The sequence below is a fragment of the Gadus chalcogrammus genome, chromosome 4, assembly GCF_026213295.1.
Source record: "Gadus chalcogrammus isolate NIFS_2021 chromosome 4, NIFS_Gcha_1.0, whole genome shotgun sequence".
Classification (NCBI taxonomy): Eukaryota; Metazoa; Chordata; class Actinopteri; order Gadiformes; family Gadidae; genus Gadus; species Gadus chalcogrammus.
The window spans coordinates 19,011,989-19,017,652 of NC_079415.1; the positions used below are offsets into that span (position 1 = coordinate 19,011,989).

The 5,664-nt window shown below is 43.3% G+C and overlaps 1 long non-coding RNA gene across 1 annotated transcript; it reads right to left on the reverse strand.

Annotated features, from left to right (window-relative positions):
- Positions 1-214: 214 nt before the first annotated feature.
- Positions 215-1,979, reverse strand: LOC130381772 (uncharacterized). Its single transcript, XR_008895462.1, has 3 exons — positions 1,792-1,979; positions 1,368-1,527; positions 215-1,029 (listed from the first exon to the last, which is right to left on the reverse strand). It is a non-coding gene; the product is annotated as an uncharacterized LOC130381772 (long non-coding RNA).
- Positions 1,980-5,664: the final 3,685 nt, after the last annotated feature.

Consider the following 5,664-nt stretch of genomic DNA (forward strand, 5'->3'; position numbering starts at 1 on the left):
GCTCATTGTGTCAAAACTCAACACACAAGCAAATAAGACAACACTGGGAAATAAACCATTCACATCTCTGTCAAATTGAAACTCGGCTATCGAAACCTAACAATTCTTTGAAAAAATGGCACTCATGCATCATATGACTACACTTTCAGATCAGCAGCAACACACTGGTCTACTTTATATAAAACACTCCAGTCTTTCATGTTCACTGTTTTTATTCAGTTCCACAGAGGGCACGTTTTCAACACAACCAAAAGATCAAATACTAAATGCTGTACATTGCAGTACTGTACATTACAGTGCAGTAAATACAGTTTACACAACAAAAATAAACCCTACTGTACTGTAAACACAAAAAAAACAACATGGCAATTGTGCGTGGGTGGGCTTATGGATCCTGCCGTCTGTTGGGGTCTGGCCATAGGATTTCATCAACATCCCAAGCAATGTTTTCTCCCGCTAAGCATCGGGTAAAATATTGCCTTGTGTGCCGAATCCATCCACGGATTGACCCTAACTCGATGTCTCCTTAGGCCTGTTCCATTGCCTGCAGAAGAGGCATGCGAGCATGAGGTTGGCGGTTATATACGCGCCATCTCCAAGCCGAAAACAACTCTTCTATGGGGTTTAGAAATGGTATGTAAGGGGGAAGTATAGGACTTCAAATTGATGATGGTTGGTGAACCAGTTGCGGACCAGAGCAGCCCGATGGAAACTAACATTATCCAAGACAACAACAAACCTGGGCTGCTCTGGTCTGTCCTGTACAGCTGCATCGTGAAGTGCATCCAGAAATGTTATTATATGGTCGGTATTGAAGGGACCTAGTTTTGCTTGATGGTGCAGTAGCCCTTGGAGGCTTATGGCAGCACACAATGAGATATTTCCCCCAAGCTGCCCCGGGGCTTGCACAATTGCCCTTTGGCCAATTATGTTACGACCCCGTCGTCTTGTTTTGCTGAGGTTGAATCCAGCCTCATCAATGTAAATAAATTCATGAGGCTATGCAGCTCCATCCATCTCCAAGATGCTCTGTAACAAAACAAAATACATGTAATACATATTTTGGATGGCATTACTCAAAACACTCAACTACAGTACAACACATACAGAACCCCCACCCCATCAAACAGGTACCTGGTACCTCTCTGAATGTATTTATGTGGTACTGATACAATGGCACATATTCAGCTGTAACTGGATGACACCAATACTGTATTGTAAATGTAAAGGACTGTAACACTTAGCTGTACATATTCACATCGAAGTATTTTGACCCTGACACTGTTCCTCTCAAATGGGACCCTGTACAATTACTTCATGGTAATTTGGTGCTTTACCAAGATGCTTCTGATAGTGAAACTGCTTACTCGCTCAATGTTATTGAATACTTCTCTATCTGCAAGTATTTGTTGCTGTAGGTGGTTAAGACGGATTGCATTGTTTGCTCTGACCAGGTCCACAATGGTAAGTTCCTGCTGTTGGGTGAACAGGCATTGGCGTCCGCCCCCAGAAGGTCTTCTAGTCATTCTATAGAAAAAAGCAACCACAAAATGTTACTGTATTGGTTTGCTTCTTTTTTACAGTACTATATATACTTTACTTTACTGTATATACCACAGAAAGTACTGAAACATCTCAATGTAGGTAATCACAGTATGTCACAAAACTACCCCTTTCGTTCAAAAAGGAGCATTAGCCACCCTGCAATACAGTACATGTGATATGGTACAGTACTGCAAATACTCTAGATACAGTCTGAGTAGAGTAGAAAGTAGAGAGTTGAAGACATACCCGTTTTCCAGTCGGAATGTCCTTATTATGGTTGAAACTGTGAAACGGCTTAGATTAGATTGGTCTCTCTGCCCAGCTTCCCTCATAGTCAGACCATGGTTTATGACATGGTCCACCAAAGTTGCTCTTATGTCATCGGAAATAATGTTCCGTGCACGGCCTCTTCCACTACGTCCTCCTCTATGTCTCTGTCCTCCTCTTCCTCCTCTACCTCTGCCTATTGCTCTTGCTGCATCCATGCTTGTAAAGTTCTCAAAATGGCTTAACTGAGGCCTTTTTGTAGCTGGCTGATTGGTGTTCAGTTTTGGAAGAAAGTGTTTTCAGGTGTGTATGTAAGTATTTTCAATCAACCAATGTGTTTCGGATTTTGAATAGATGTGTTCTCCCAATGGTACAATGAGACGTCATTTTTGAATTAAGTGTCTTATGTATGCAATAGTGTGTAGTGTGCAGGAGCAAGTGTGTTGCAGAAAGGAGCAAGTGTATTGCAGAAAGGAGCAAGTGTGTTGCACAATTGCAAATAAAGTGAAAAGCAGAACTTTTGTTTAAGGAATGGTTACATGTGTTTAAGGTATAGAAACAAAAACTTCTAGTTGGGTTACTTTGGTCTAAGCATGTGTCTATAGTGTTCAAGCAATTGAAAAAAACTGTAAATACACACCTGAAAACACTTACTTACAAAACTGAACACCTATCAGCCTGCTACAAAAAGGCCAAAGGCCAATTGTGCACGTCCCAGGGCAGCGCGGGGGAAATATATCATTGTGTGCCGTCATAAGCCTTCGAGGGTAACTGCACGATCATGCAAAAATAGGTCCCGACAATTGCCAACATTTCTAGATGCACTTCATTATGCAGCTGAACAGGACAGATCAGAGCAGCCCAGGTTTGTTGTTGTCTGGGATGTTTGTTTCCATCGGGCTGTTTTGGTCCGGAACTGGTACACCAACCATAAACAATTTAAAGTTGTATACTCAACATTTCTATAACCTCTGGAAGGTTTTTTTTGGCTCAAAAATGGCGTATATATGACCGCAAACCACATGCCCGCATGTCTCTTCTGCGGGCAATGGAACAGGCCTGCGGAGACATTGAGGTAAGGTCAATCCATGGATGGATTCGGCACACAACTGGCGAGGATCCATAATCCAACCCTCCCACAATTGCCTTGTTTTCCTGTGTTTACAGTACAGTTGTGTATTTTTGGTTTATTTTTGGTTTATTTTTGCTTAAACTGAATTGAATGTACGGTAAAGTACCGTACTGCAATGTACAGTATTGGGAATTCGATTTTTTGGTTGTTGTGAAAACGTGCCTTCTGTGGAACTGAATAAAAACAGTGAATATGGAAGACTGCAGTGTTCTATATAAAGTAGACTAGTGTGCTGCTGCTGATCTGAAAGTGTATTCATATGATACAAGTGTGTATCATTTTGTCATCAGAGTGACATTTTGAAAAAGGATTGTTAGGTTTCAATAGAAGAGTTTCAATTTGACATAGATGTGAATGGTATATTTCTCAGTATTGTGTCTTATTTGTTTGTGTTTTGACACAATGAGGCAAGTTTTGCAAAATGTGCAATTGAAAAAAACTGAAATATGGTTCTTCAATTAGTTCATAAATAATTCAGTGAATGCTGAACATATTTTAAACCGTATTTTGTGTTTGCGTACCTCAATATCAAAACGTATTAAACCTTTCTGTCCATATCAATACTAACATGTTCTTGCGTGCATTTGTGTTAGTGTGTGTTTAACATGTGTATGCGTGTTTGTGTGTTCATGCGTGTGTTTGTGTGTGTGTGTCTGTGTGCGTGTGTGTTTCTGTACATGGATGCATGTGTGTGCATGTGTGTGTGGGTGTGTGTGTGTGTGTGTGTGTGTGTGTGTGTGTGTGTGTGTGTGTGTGGGGAGTGTGTGTATGTGTGTGCATTTGTGTGTGTGTGTGTGTGTGTGTGTGTGTGTGTGTGTGTGTGTGTGTGTGTGTGTGTGTGTGTGTGTGTGTGTGTGTGTGTGTGTGTGTGTGTGTGTGTGTGTGTGTGTGAGTGTGTGTGCATGGGTGCATGTCTTTGTGTGTGGATGTGAATGGGTGTGTGTGTGTGGGTGTGCATGGGTGCATGTCTTTGTGTGTGGATGTGAATGGGTGTGTGGGTGTGCATGGGTGTGTGTGAATGCATGTGTGTGCGTTTGTGTTTGTGTGTCTGCCTGCCATTCTGGTGGAGGGTGGAGCTGCGTGGTGAATGATGACACTGGTGGTGTACTGTCGTCGTCATCTGCTTCTAATCTGCAACATGAAATAGACACACTTCTGACCTGTACCTGCCGACCACCACAACCTCCACCATAACCACCCCCACCACCTCCAACACCACTGTCTCCACCACCACGACCAGCCCCCACCTCCAACACCTCCACCACCACCACCACCACCTTCCACCTCCAGCAGCAGCAGCACCACCCTCCACCACTACTGTCACCACCACCACCTCTCTCTCTCTGTCTCTTTCTCTCTCTCTCTCCCTGTCTTTGTCTCTTTCTGTCTCTCTCTCCCTGTCTTTGTCTCTCTCTCTCTCTCTCTCTCTCTGTCTCTCTCTTAAACAGCGTATTGGGATACTGATGCGTCTACTATCGCGGCCAATCAAGTAGGAGATAAACCCGCGTTCCGCTTCATTCATATTTCATGTTCATCGTTCATTACCATGTTTCCGGTGAACGGCCGTACTCATGTTTTTAGTGAGAGCCGCCCCTTAGAACTTTCTTTCAGGATTTCGCAACGGAAGAATAATGCCCTGTTTACACCTACCCGATAGTGGGACCCGATGGTGCCCGAAGGCTAAATCCGCAGCTATCGTTATAACATCGGCAAATAGCGTGGTTGCATCGGGAAACACTGTTACTCTTCCCGGGAATATCGTTAGACAACGGGAAGAAAAACTCAATGATCGGGCAACATCGGGCAACATCGGCAAAGAATGAACATGTTTGTTAATTTTGGGTCTATCGGGGTAGAATCGGTTACCAGGTGTTGCTATGGGCTAATCGGCTATAATCGGGAATAGAATGGGAGTATAACGTAAGACATCGCAAGTCATTCGGGAATTTTCCTGGGGTACATCGGCTGTATTTGTTAATCTTCCGCGCTTTATCGTGTTTTATCGTCTTTATATTGGCAACCTCAACACACGAAAGACCCCGAGAGACACCCGACGTCTCTCGGGTAGACACACGGAATAGCCCGTAGACACACGAATGCACACGAATTACACCCGATAGAGTCACGCTATTTATTCTTTACCCGAATTAGACCCGATGTAAGCCAATGTAACCCGAAACATACAGATTGCAGGCCGAATTATACAGATAGTCTAACAACAAATAACGATTGTGACCAGATTGTGTTAAGGAAGACCCTCAATCTGTCACTTGGGTATAGATAGGGGGTGATGGATGGATGTCCTACTTTTATAATTAAAGGGGTACTTCGCCCATTTAGAACCAGCGTTCTATTATTATAAAATCACTATTGTAATATAAATAAATATCTAAATAACTATCAGTCTAAACCAGTCTCCCCTTGGCCTTCTCCCGAAATGACGCCAAATGACGCCAAACGCACTTCGGGTGTCTTCCCTGGCATAAATCGTTATGTTATCGTTATAACATCGGGTATGTGTAAATGCTACCCCGATAAATTGACCCGATCATACATTTTTTGCCCGATGTCACCCGAATCACCCCGACTTCCACATCGGTGGTCCATCGGCCATTAGCGGCCATTAGCGGGATGGTGCAAACGGGGCATAACAGAATAAGCCATTCTAACGGCCAGCGAAACATTAGCCGGCAGCCTTTTACTTCAGATAAAGAGCAGCA